The following is a 14,690-nucleotide window of genomic DNA, read 5'->3' as shown; positions in this document are numbered from 1 at the left end:
CTGTTAGCATGAAAGGCCGGCATCTCTCTTCCTTTCACGGAGATGAGACAGGCGGGCGACGATGAAGGTGCGTGCGTCTCTAAAAGTAGACGGTTCCAGTTAGACGCCCTGAAACTCCGGCAGAAGCTGAGCAAAGCCTGTCAGGGGCTCGGCTATTGAATCTGAAAGCAATTAAAGCCGTCCTCGGTGCTCGCTCGGGGCAGGCCCTGGGCGGCGAGGGAGCTGCCACAACGGATAAGGGAAGCGCCGAGCACTGCGGTCCCCGGGACCCCAGCCTCTCCGCCCCTCCACCTGCCTGCGAGGGATGACTGCTGCCGGCGCCAGCACTCTCTAAGTGGGCTGTCAGGGGGCAGCATGCTCCCCTGCCGGGCAGTCACCGGGGGCAGGCGTGGAAGGTGCGAGAAGTTCTCACTGCCCTCCAACATTCGCAAATTGAAATGACCTCCTCTTCAGCGCACTACGGTTACAGAACGGAGTCCTAGACTGTCTTATAATAATGAAGCTATATTTCCCTTTTTCTAGAGCGTTGGATGCAGCCAGGGCACATGCCCTAAAAAAAGAAGTGGGGGGGACTAACCTAGTTAGGCAGTATACAAGTGACATCACAGCGCGTGTCATCACAACGCGTGACATCACGGCACATGACATCACGGCGCATGACATTACATGTGGTATCACAGGAATTGACATCATAGGAAGTGGCTCACAAGCCACGACTTTAATACGTATGTGTGGTATTAAGCCACAACTTTAATACGTATGTGTGGTATTAAGTGCTCTGATACTCTGCTTTGAGATGGATGAGCTATACAAGAAAAATAGTGTTACTTAAATGATTTCAATGCCGCCTCAGGGGTAGTAAGCGCTATATAAATTACATTTATTTTGTTTAAATACTGGGAGAGACCAACACATCTGACATTCTTACAGTGCATGCATATCTAGTAAACAGAGCCTGAACAAAGTGAAAAGCTGCCTCTCTTAAGTATGTGTGAAGTGCTAACCTTTGTTATGGCCAGGGACTGCAGGAGGACCCCCACCCTTCCGTTAACCAACATTATTAACAGGACGTGAGAGGGATTTCTTTGGAAGGCGGGGGATCTTTCGACACCATGGCCGTATTTATTAAAACATACAAAATAAATCAAAAATTGAAATAAACAATATTTACACAATTACGCAGAAAATGTTACAATTAATATATACAGGTATTCAGATGGCTAACCTTAACATATTCTAGTACAAGGTATTTCCTATCCAAAACTAACATATCAATCATATTATATAATATTTATTTTTCTGCGTACCTATTTGGGCCTACAGCAAGGTCAAAAACTGGTGTCAGATCTTTATCACTAAACCACGCCCTCCTGAAGGAGTGCGCATGCGTAGGGGGCCCATTTACCGTGGGTGTTACACGCCATCCCCGGTTACCCCCGTACGCCCTATTAAACACGCCCTCCTGTTGAGTGCGCATGCGCAGAGGGCCCGTTTACCGTGGGGGCACACCCCCTCCCCGGTTACCCCCGTACGCTCCATTAACCACGCCCTTCCGTCGAAGTGCGCATGCGCAGAGGGCCCGCTTACCGTGAGGTTACTTTGGCCCCCCGGTTACCCCCTTACGCTTTATTAACACCATTAAAGGGGGCCCTTGCATCTCTGCGCCGTTTACTGGCGTCATTGTGCACGTGCGGGGTGGCCAACCAGCCTATAGAAAGTGTGACTCTCCCCTCCCCCGCACCCATGTAGCCAACCGGTTGTAACTGCCCCTGGAGTTCTATGAGAGACCACTTGTCCCTCCCTTTGGGCGCCCCCATTCGAGAATGGCGCCGCCCCCTAAGGACCATAAATTAACTGCTCACCAATCAGGACCTTACCGCCTGACCAAGGAATAGCAATAAATACGACAATTAATGACCTTAAAACGGGAGAAAGTTCTAAGGAACAAAACGTATTAGTCAGACACTCTTGTCATCCATAAACATTTGTAACAACATTGTGAAAACATTCATAACACACATTTACAATAATCTGCTTCAGGGGATGGTGCGTGGGGAAAATAATTACAGCCTCCTAGAGGCTGGAAGAGCAGGCTGTGGCGCTCAGGAGCCAAAGAGGCAGACTCTCGCGCTCCACGGCCTTTTCACCCTTCTTCGGCCAGGCCGCATCTAACCGGCCTGGCCTTTGTTCCCTTCGTGACCCGGAAGTGACTCAATCACTTCCGGGTCACTAGGGGACCCGGTGCGAGTGGGGGCCGGTGCGCCCCGCCATAACAGCGGCGGGGCCGATGTCGGCCCCACCTTTCCTTATGGCCAGGGACTGCCGGAGGACCCCCACCATTCCGTTAACCAACATTATTAACAGGACGTGAGAGGGCTTTCTTTGGAAGGCGGGGATCTTTCGATCCCCCTGCCGTATTTATTAAAACATACAAAATAAATCAAAAATTGAAATAAACAATATTTACACAATTACGCAGAAAATGTTACAATTGATATATACAGGTATTCAGATGGCTAACCTTAACATAATTCTAGTACAAGGTATTTCCTATCCGAAACTAACATATCAATCATATTATACAATAATTATTTTTCTGCGTACCTATTTGGGCCTACGACAAGGTCAATAACTGGTGTCAGACCCTTATCACTAAACCACGCCCTCCTGAAAGAGTGCGCATGCGCAGAGGGCCCGTTTACCGTGGGGTTACACGCCCTCCCCGGTTACCCCTGTACGCCCTATTAACCACTCCCTTCCATCGCAGTGCGCATGCGCAGAGGTTCCGTTTACCGTGAGGGTACTTTGGCCCCCCCCCGGTTACCCCTGTAAGCTCTATTAACTCCATTAAAGGGGGCCCTTGCATCTCTGCGCCGTTTACTGGCGTCATTGTGCACGTGCGGGGTGGCCAACCAGCCTAGAGAAAGCATGACTCCCCTCCCCCGCACCCATGTAGCCAACCGGTTGTAACTGCCCCTGGAGTTCTATGAGAGACCACTTGTCCCTCCCTTTGGGTGACCCCATTCGAGAATGGCGCCGCCCCCTAACGACCGTAAATTAACTGCTCACCAATCATGACCTTACAGCCACAGGCCAGCGTAGTTGACCGACTATCTGGCCCCCCTACCCTCCTACACTGAAAGGTCATGCCCTGCCTCAAAATTCCCCTATCAAGCCATTATATTTTTCAGCGCAACTATCAGGCCCTACCCACTCGCTGCCAGGTCATATCATGTCCCTATATGCATCTAACTAGGCAGGAAGATCCCCTGCGACTACTTCATCCCCCGGTGTGAACAAAAGGACACCGTCTTCTTAAGAAGCACGGTTCCCCCCATATCCATCCCCGTGCTATAGTCTGTAAGTGTCAAGCCCTAGCTAACCTCAGTAGTTTGTTACTAGGTATCTTTCCAATGGCTCAATGGCTCAATGGCCTCCCAGACTCGCTTTCTCCCCTTGGGGGCTCTGGACTGTCTGAGTGTACCCTGGTGCACCAACAGGTCGCCTCACTATACACCACTAACTGGGCCTAAAGATCTGTACGAAGGTTTAATTCCCTACTCTGGACGGACGGACACCATCTTTGGAATCCCTGGAGTCGCTGTGACAGGGCGTATCTTGGCCCTAGATGTGTAAAACCAACCTACTTCAGTGTTCCTGCTCCAGTTGCATGGTCATAAAGCTGGGGCTGGCCTACTCATAGGAACTTGACACCCCCTCTTGGAGCCACTACCTGGCCTCCGTCATCAGCATCATGGTGCACCGGATATTCACGCCTCCCCTGTCAATGCTAATCGTTGTTCATGCAACTATACCATTGTAAGGCTAAGCCCTGTGCAAGCCTACCTTCCTACTACGGAGCCTCCTAACTCCACGCATTGTCAATTATGAAGGCGCCCGCGAGCACAGGCGCCGTCATAGCAGTAACCGTTTCACAACAAGGGTGTTGTTGTGATGCCTAGCCCGTAATACTTGTGCTCCTGCTCAAGCTGTGACGGTATACATCTGTAATGCAGTGCACTGCCCATTCCCACAACTGGCAACACAAATGGCTGACAATTACACACTTCAACTATAATGCATGGGTAGCACCTTCTCATGCTGGCACCGCTTGAGCCGGTGAATTGACCACCCATCACACTTGATGCTTTTACTTGACGCTCCCGTTCCGGGTGTACAGGTCCCCTTGGCTGTCCACCTCTTGCCGTTGTTGCGGTGTGGAGAACTTCCCAGGTATCCGCCATGGATCCGGCCATACATAAATGAAAACAAACACAAACGATTAGTGTTACTGGCTTCCTGACGAAAGATCCAGTACACATGCCCGTATTACATTGCTGTCACATGCTCAGCATTAGCTAAGATTAGCACCAGATGCATTCCCATCAAACTTGCACTGCGAGTGTTTAGCATAGCATTAGTTTGCGTCACACGCGGAGCATTTAAATTAGTGTTACAGTGAGGGTGCCTGGTAGTATAACCTTCATTAAGGAATAGACCTTGAGTCTACAGTGCATGCACTAGCCCCTCCATGATTACTTCAGGACAGTACACAGTGTGAAGTGCAGTGAAATAGCGCATCTATGTTACTAAAAGGAATGCTGCCGCCCAGCACCTTTCTTGCCAGGCCGATGCTATTGGCATTCCCAAAGTCTGTCCACACATACGTGTATGAGCGTATCTGTGTGACATGACACCCCCTAAAAGCTTACATGTACCACCACTTGGTGCCTAGGGCTTTAGACAGAGGCCCCGCATTCCAATGTACCCCCGCAACGGCGCGCAGGGATACCCTTGAAGATATGACAACAGTGCCTGGGGTGTACTGTTTTGACGTCAGGGTTGAGAGTGTACCTGAGTGACCCTCCCCGAGGCCATAGCCAAGTAGGCCTGACTCCCCGCCATGTAAAGAAATTGATGTAATATGCTAAGCATACCTCCCTCAGTAAGTACCGACGTCTTGTTGAAAAACCTGGCGCCCGTCCCTGAGGTAACCTACATGCAAAGAAAAGAAGATTTGGGCCATATTTGGCAATTTACTAACTACGTGAGCTGACCCTACAATGATAGGTCTGAAAACACATTTCACAGGTACACCCCTGTGGGTGGCCCTAAGGGTGGTGCAAGCCCACTACGAGGTTGACCTGAAGCCAAGGGACTCGGAGCGTTGTGAATCCAGTATAGATGAATAAGATATGATGTTGAAAGCCTATAACATCACTTCCCATGTCTGCTGTTCTATCAAAGTCTTTAGGCATAGGATATAGGATCGAAAGGGACACAATCTTTTGTCAGTTCAGCAGCAAAATCCTTAAGCATAGGATTAGCACAGTGCTATCCATGCCGAGCTGTAAAATGTCCCAAAGCCTTTAACAACTCCAAGCCCAACATTACAGCTCTGGCTTTTGGTAAAATACCATCCAAGCCAACCTGACATGATTAAAATCAACCCCCTGCCATGTGTTTCACTCTTAGAGAGGTATAGCTCTGTCCCTATCCAAGGGAGCACCCAGTTTAAGTCTAAACAAAACCTGTTCAAAAATAAAGTGTTGCATAAATTATGCAATAAAGAAGCAGAGAACTCTGGGTAGTTCTCAAGTTTAGGTGGAAAGCAGCTCCCATATAGAGCACTCTCAACATCAGTGGCACACTAAATTTGCTCACCCCAGGTGCCTTGCTGAGCTTAGCGTTTTGGTTTCCCCACAATAAAATTGAGATAAGAGTCTTTTACACACTACTGGTTTTTCCAAGCCCATAATAAAACTAAGGAACCCCTTACTGTTATGTGTGTTATTCCCATTGATTTAATACCCCGGTAAAGACAAATCTAGGTACAGGGTAACTGGCTGGGACTGCAAATTCCACTGCGCACCCTCGTTCAGCCCTAGACTTAGATGCCCGTTACACGCGCGGAGGACCCAAAACGGAGAGTATTAGCGTAGAGAATTTCAAAGATTGTTTCAACTATAAAATCAATGGCTATACCTATACAGGTATCAATTACCGTACACATACACTTCCTCTCCCTTTTACAGTTTCATGTAGCATTGCCCACCACTATATACTACAGTATGTTTCTTGTGTACCCAATTCATATACGCTGTGAACCTGACCCTGTACATCCTGTGCTTAGTGCCCCAACACGTCAGAAAATTGCTCTAACCACGATTTATGCATCTCCTGTCAGCCAGCCTATGTTTACATGATAAATTGTCACTTGTCGACTTTCCCCATCATTCTCCGGGGTTTTGTACACACACCAACATGAAAGTAAGTGTAATGTTTATCCTGGGCCTAAAACATGTAACTCACTCTGTAAACCTCACACATTCTTTTCCTTTGGTTAGTGTGCGGACACGCACCCCGACGTACTATGTATAAACTGCTGTGTGTGTCCTGTGTCAAACATGTACAAGGTCAGTTTGTGCTACTTTTATATTGTGCTTACATTTTAAAGTACACTCCATAAGCTCTAGACGGTATTTATCACATGCCTACTACCCACCACGCACTCTGATAACCTACCTTAAACCATGTAAGGCACCCCCTGTCTACTGCAACTCTTGCACAGTGACAGAAGACAGCTGGTCATGAACCCCGGACCCTGCAGTGCTACCACAGCATCTGCGCCAGCTCCCCGCAGTCGTGGGAATTCTACACAGTACGTTTATCTTGTGCTTAAAATGTTTGTCCTATGAGTATAGTGTCATCAGCGCCTGCCGAAACACTCTTACCCGGACGTTGTGTTTACACGATGAGTATATCAAACTTAGGAATTATAATACACCTACAAAGGCCCTCCCTCAGTACAGAAAGGGCATCTGCTGTTGCATTCTAACTGCGGCATTTTAACTGCGGCTGCAAACCATGGAACCCTCCGATCACTGTTCTAAGAGAGATGACACTGCATGCTGAGAGCTGACAGACTAGGGGGCATATTACCAACAACTAGCGATAATTATCGCTATGTTGGTTTAGCGGCAACATCAATATCGCCGAGCTCCGCCGATTTTTATCGCTTAGGAGCCTTGCTATTATCAAGGTTTATCTCCTAAGCGATAAAAATCGGCCGAAATGCATGAATATCGCTGTAAAGTCAGCGATATTCATGCATTACCGAGCAAATGCTCTTAGCCATGTAATCCACCTACCATTGGATTACATGGCTAAGAACAGCTCTGGGCAGGCGTTAGCTTTTGGAGATAATCGTGCTTAGCGCGATTATTTCCAAAAGTTGGTAATAGGAGATAGAGATGTTAGCGACTGTTTCCAGTCGCTAACATCTTGGCACGCCCACTTAGCATGTCATTAGCGATAATTATCGCTGACATGCAAAGTGGGCACCTAAATGCCCGCTATCTCCTACTAGCTGTCGCTAACTGGTGTTAGCAACAGCTAGGTAATAGGGCGATACAATTATCGCCGCTTTAGCGGGAAAAATTCCAGCTAAAGCGGCGATAAGGCCCTTGGTAATATGCCCCTAAGTTATTTTGCACTTCCCCCGCGCCCACTCGTATCCCTCATCACTCGCCTCTATCTTGAAAGTGATGTCCACCCGGCCAGAATGAAACCAGCTACACAACCACATGTGGGCTTGCCGAGAATCACAGGACGCGGACGTTAAACCTTCAATTCCCCCAGTCAGAATGTGTCTGTATCGTGGTATATAGATTTATTTAAGCTGCTGTCAGAGAAACATGGTGTAGTGGCGATATAAGGCCATGATATTCTGAAATGTGCTCAGCTCAGCAGAACCGATGTGACTACCCAAAGCCCCTGCCACCACTCACTGCAACAATGAAACAACAAGATGATACAGAAAGGCAATGTGTACCCCATCCACCCGGTCCAGGGCACAGCAGTGAAAAGTTTAAAGAAAAACCTGGCCGGTATAAAGAAGCCAGGCAAACACATGGAGGTGATGGACAGAGCGTTGAAACTTTTCAGCCACTCACCCCCAATCACAGATCTGGGTTGAATCCATCATCCTTAAAGAAGCCGCCAACAGAGCTAAGGAGGCCGTGATCATGTTAGAAGGAGTGCTACTCTAACCGGATGCATCACGAATATTGGAAGTGAAACCGAACATGAAATGAATAAGCAATACTTAACATGAGCAGCATAGCTGTCCTGAAAGTAAAATTATTGACATCAAATTGCTCAGTAGTCCCATCCTCGTCCTGCATTCCTTTACGCCCTACACACTTTCCCATGGCATGTTATGCGAGCCTACGAAACAGAAACTAAAAATGTGTCTTTAACTTCATTTTGACTTATGAGCAACTGTACATTAAACTCGCAAACACAAGAGCTACAGAAGAAAAGATGGTACCAACAAAAGGCCAATTTACAAGTTCCACAAATTAACTACATGCACTCACTACACCTCTCAATTGTTCCCCCTGGCAGAAAGCAACAAGAAAATAACTGATGACCCCAACAAGGGTCTCTACTCAATGCCGACCCCTGCTGAACTGCTCGGGAGGGGAAGCAATGCACACAAGAGAGGCCCTTACGTGCAAACAACACGGATGGTGAATTGCAGTCGACGCCCATGCATGATCGGGACAGCCAGGCCCATGTGCCACGATGCAAGGCTCCGCAGTGTACTCACTGGCATTGCCCATTCGGGTTGAAACCTGCTACCATGGCGGTACTAGTGTGCCCTTAAGAAATGGAACTGCCCAGCTGCACTTGCCCAAAATTGCGTTACTCGTTCCCATTCAGGATCTTCGGCCTACACACATCTCGACTTGGGTCGTTAACTCAATACCTCATGTTAAGCCCGGCGGAGCGCATGTTACGGGCACGCTACACATTCACCAATAATGCCCGACGATGTAGTGTCGACAACACTGGTGCTCAAAAACCCTAACTCTGTCAAACAAAGCACCCAACCAAAGCACTGCGCGCCTGCATTCCTCCCTTTGTAATGAAGAAGCCATTATTCACACCCCAATTCTTTCAAAACCAGCAGTGGTATCACCTTAACCACATTAGTGCTAAGGCAATTCCCCCTGAGTGCTGTTACTCCAGATTTCCCATTGTTCATGACGAGCTCAGCCCGTCATGAGCACACGAGCCGTGTACTGCATGAGGAGCAGAGCTCGTCATGAGCTTAACGACAGTGTACCCGCTAAAACAATGTGCCTGCGAACCCGACTCACTCTCTTTTGGTCTCTCTCCCAACAGCCTCGAAAACTTTGCTTGTTCTGCTTTACGGAAACGCCAATCGGTTCATCCCTGCATTTGGGATCACGCTTGTCCCGTCTAAGGATAGGTCACCCGATCAGTTGTGCCGCTCCTTCCAGCTGTCCCGACCGTAAAATCAAGAAGACCTGAAAAACACAAAAGAAAATAATTACAGCCTCCTAGAGGCGGGAAGGGCAGGCCGTGGCGCTCAGGAGCCAAAGAGGCAGACTCTTGCGCTCCACCGCCTTTTAACCCTTCTTCGGCCAGGCCGGATCTAACTGGCCTGGCCTTTGTTCCCTTCGTGACCCGGAAGTGACTCAATCACTTTCGGGTCACCAGGGGACCCGGGGCGAGTGGGGGCCGGTGCGCCCCGCCATAACAGTGGCGCGGCCGATGTCGGCCCCGCCTTTCCTTTCCCCTCAGCTTCATATGTATCAGGTGTGAGGCTCCTGACTGCTCCCAGCCAGGCAACTCCAAAAAAAGGAGGTCTGATGACCCCTCAAATTCGCTCTGTGTTATACGCCCAGCAGGAGTCTAAAATAAGAAAGGCCTGTCCCCGCCTGGCGGCCAAGACATGGAACTCCCTCCCCACCCTCCTTCGGCTGACCCAGGATCACCTCTCCTTCAGGAAACAACTCAAGACCTGGCTGTTCAAGCAGTAGCGACTCCACCCCCCCCCCCAGCGCCTTGAGACCCTAGCGGGTGAGTAGCTCGCTCTACAAATTTCATGATTGATTGATTGATGTTGTTGCTTGTTGCAAATGGAAAACAGACAATGTGCAGGTGCTGTTGAAATTGTACCGGTGTTTGAAAATTACACAGGGGCAAGTTCAGCACATTATTTAGTGGAGCCCAACTTCTTGTCCGGGTGGATGGCGTTCACCTTGTAAAAATAGTGGGTGAACGTTGTTCACCCGCCTGCACCCCTAACTCGTGCCCTGGATGCGGCCAAGTCCTGCATAGGAAGTTAACTCTTGGTGCAAGGGTGCATAATGAGGGAAATGGCTGTTAATAGCTGACTATTGTGTGGAATGATATTCATAGTACCCCCTCACTGATTTTAAGCAACAAAGACAGACAAGCCAACTGTCCCTGCTGCTCTATGACTGTACGTCACAATATTTGAACGTAGAATGCAGGCAAACAGTGCTAGTGATTGTCAGGATTGCAGTGATTAATTTTAGCCTGTGGTTGCAGGTGCCCCACCCCCTCAGCACTCATTTGGCACTTATTTTCTCTCACCAGACTTTGGCCCAGAGCAAGGGAGAGGAAAACAAAAAAAGTGGGATAGGAGAAGGAAGAGACAGATGCAAAAACAGTGAGACAAAAGAAAGCAGGAATGAAAAAGAGCTTAAAGGGCAGAGAGTGTTTGGTGTGGACAAGAGGCATTTATTGGAATCAAGACTTCACAGCCTTAGTATTCGGCACAACTTCCTTCGATGGTGCCAGCTGACGGCTTCTGAGCAAGACTTGGGGCCTAGTACTTAGGGCCACATGTAGGAAGCCTAATACCGGTCGGTAACGGACGAAATTACCGAATTTCTGCCGTTACCGACCGGTATTAGGCTTTTCAGATGTAGGAGGCCACATTTCAGGATTCGGTAATTTACCAAATCGGTAATTTAAGAAATCGGTAAATTACCTAATTCTTGAATCCGTAATGTAGGGAGCACTCAAGTGAGTGCTTCTTACATTTAAGGATTCGTTATTTAGCACCAACTACTAGTTGGTGGTAAATAACGAATTATTTTTAAAAAGCAATTTTTCGCTTTTTATTCAGTGCCATGTGGCAGACATACATGCCACATGTGCACCCATGAGCTATTCGGGGGTGCAACAGGGTGTCAATGTGACACCCTGCCACCCTTGAAAGGGTTCCCCCTATTACCGATTTGGTATTTCCCGATTCGGTATTTACCAAATCGTTATTTACCAAATCGGTAATTCCCATTCATTCCTAAGAGCCTTCAGGTCCATAGGAATGAAGGGGAATTAATGAATCGGTATTTACCGATTCGGTAAATACCGAATCGGTAAATACCGATTCTTAATTACCAAATCTTTCCGATCCGGTAATTTTTACCGAAAAATTATCTACATCCCATTTACCTATTCTTAAATACCGAATTGGTAAAATTCGGTATTTAAGAATAGGTAAATTGAGATTACCTACATCTGGCCCATATTCTTTTACAAATTAAGCACTGCAGGTTTGCAAGTGTTGTCTTTAACTGGCACACTCTCAGCATTCAGTGCACAGGTCTTCCTTCCGAATGGCCCAGATTACTCCTGTTAATACCACACCCCTGTCTCCAGATTCTCCAATACTGGGGGCACTGGTAGATCCCGAAGGCACCTGTTAACCTAGGGATTGAGGGAAGGAGTGTTGGGGTGGCAAAGTCCCCAGTTGTACTGATGTCTGGAGCCCTTGTTATATTACATATCGGTACCCTGATATACGTCCAGGGAACATCGTACACTTTCCCTACATCATCTCCCCATCATTTCATATGAATGATCCTTACAAGAACATAACTCCAAATAAGGAAAGAATGCCTTATAGGGGCATAACACCTTATAAGGACTGCAGCAATTTATGGACTAAACCTTTCACCTAGTTCCATGCAGAGGGTGGGTTTTTCCCAATCGATATTGTTAAGACGTCATCCTTAGCAAATATGAATAATTTATGAGTACACTCTCCAGGAGGTACACTTCACCTCTCCCATCGACGCACAAGGTTTAATCCCCAACGTCATCCTCATACTGAACAATGGGTAACACACGCACTTAGACTGTATGCGAGTGTGTGTTACGGTAAACTGAGCGCTACTATGTGATTTTTAAACTGCTATTTGCACAAACTGTTATTTGCACGCGTGAAAATCGTTTTTATTAATTATACAGCGTCCTGAGGCGGAAAGCCGGGACCTGTATTGTAACATTGCTGCTATTTTTAAAACTGATTACTACGTTTTAAAATAAAATTGCACTCTGTTTTTACCTGAGTACAGCCGAGTAGAGGCTGCTTGGGCCGCCATTTTGGGTGAGGAAAGGGAGGAAGAGCTAGCATACCAGCGCTAAGCCCCTCCCGCCCTCCCGCCCTTTCCTAGATAAAAAGCCTCAGATTGACCATTTCTCCACTGACTGCGAGTGTGTGTTACGGTAAACTGAGCGCTACTATGTGATTTTTAAACTGCTATTTGCGCAAACTGTTATTTGCACGTGTGAAAATCGTTTTTATTAATTATACAGCGTCCTGAGGCAGAAAGCCGGGACCTGTATTGTAACATTGCTGCTATTTTTAAAACTGATTACTACGTTTTAAAATAAAATTGCACTCTGTTTTTACCTGAGTACAGCCGAGTAGAGGCTGCTTGGGCCGCCATTTTGGGTGAGGAAAGGGAGGAAGAGCTAGCATACCAGCGCAAAGCCCCTCTCGCCCTCCCGCCCTTTCCTAGATAAAAAGCCTCAGATTGACCATTTCTCCACTGACTGCGAGTGTGTGTTACGGTAAACTGAGCGCTACTATGTGATTTTTAAACTGCTATTTGCACAAACTGTTATTTGCATGTGTGAAAATCGTTTTTATTAATTATACAGCGTCCTGAGGCAGAAAGCCGGGACCTGTATTGTAACATTGCTGCTATTTTTAAAACTGATTACTACGTTTTAAAATAAAATTGCACTCTGTTTTTACCTGAGTACAGCCAAGTAGAGGCTGCTCGGGGCCGCCATTTTGGGTGAGGAAAGGGAGGAAGAGCTAGCATACCAGCACTAAGCCCCTCCCGCCCTCACGCCCTTTCCTAGATAAAATGGCACCCTCATACAGGAGGCGCAGCGGACGGGCGCAGAGGGGGCGCCGGCGGGGCGCCGAAGGCGTACCAAAGTCAAGCCCGTCTGCGCCCGTCCGCGACAGGCCGGGACTAGGGACTACACTCCATGCCCAATTACCCACAGAAGATACTACCTGCACTATCTCGTACTCCAGCGCTGAGCTTAGGAGTCTAAACAAAGTAGGGGCAAGAAATACAACACACTGTGATCGACTGGGACCATATGATGCTATGGGCCCTTTCTGTTGTCGACACTGTCAATGGGGAAGTGACATTAGGACAGAAGTCTGTACTAAAAATATCCCAACTTTGGCCCTTAAATGCATCTATCTCAACGCAAGATCTCTACCCAAACATGTGATAGAGCTGTGGGACCTATTGACAGAACTCAGACCAGACTTAGTTTTCATTACTGAGACCTGGCTCGATACCCATAGCATCCCGGACATCGCGACAGCCCTTCCAGCGGGATACAAAATTCTCAAATCAGAATAGAGTGAAGAAAAGAGGCGGAGGGGTAGCTCTGCTATTTAGGGAATCCCTCACCTGTAGACAAGAACCTATCACTCAGTCCAACAGCCATGAAGCTATGGCATTTTCAGTATCCGTAAACACTAATATTATATTTGGGGGAGTGATAGTTTATAACCCCCCCGCAAGCACTTTAGATTTTAGTACCCAACTTTTCGCCCAAATACTACCGGTTTGTCTCAAAAATAGGAATATACTTGTGATAGGCGATTTTAACGTAGACTTTGATAGCGGCAGCAACCCATTAACGAAACAGTTAGTGGAGGACATGAATATCCTTCAGCTGACACAAATAATTAATCAGCCAACACATAGGGCTGGACATATTTTAGATCTCATTTTCTCCAATATGGGAGCCATTGACATCAATGCTATTAAACCATTGATATGGACTGACCACTCTATGATTTTGTTCACTATTAAAGTACCTACCAAATTTTCTAGACCCAAGCCCCCAGCAACAGCATCAGCTAGGAGCTGGAAAAAAAATTCTGTGGAAAAATTCCAGAATTATTTTTCACAGACAACCATAGGAAACTCCAATATTGATAATGAAATCGAAGAGCTCCAGAATAATATCAAGTGTGCACTGGAACACTGCTCAGCTCCGCTCTCTAAACATAAACGGAGAGGCACAGTTTCAGAGAAGGGGTATGGACCTGAACTAAAATCCTTAAAAAGGAAATGTACATTTTGCGAGCACAATTGGAGGCTTAATAAAACCCCAGAAACGAGAGCCATATACAAAATGGAACTTGCACTCTACAACAAAGCTATTAGGAAAGCAAAAAAAGACTATTTCTCACGAAGGATAACAGAAAGCAAAAATTCGTCAAAGGAACTATTCAAAATAGTCAAAGAGCTATGCAGCCCAGCTAACTTATCAGTGGATCTTACCCCCTCGCAGGAAGGCTGCAACAAAATTAATGACTACTTCTGTGAAAAAATTGAGACGATTAATGCTTCTTTTCCCAACATCGAATCAAAGCAACCACAACCTTGTGTAACATCGCCAGGTCTGGCTAGCTGCCCTAGATTCGGCCCTTTCTCAGAGGAGGAAGTGGGCAAAGCTATGTTGGAAGTAAAATCAGGCTCCCCACTGGACCCATGCCCGCCTCATATTTTCTCCCA

The sequence above is a fragment of the Lissotriton helveticus genome, chromosome 10, assembly GCF_964261635.1.
Source record: "Lissotriton helveticus chromosome 10, aLisHel1.1, whole genome shotgun sequence".
In the NCBI taxonomy this organism is placed as follows: Eukaryota; Metazoa; Chordata; class Amphibia; order Caudata; family Salamandridae; genus Lissotriton; species Lissotriton helveticus.
Note: the sequence above shows the minus strand (reverse complement) of the source record.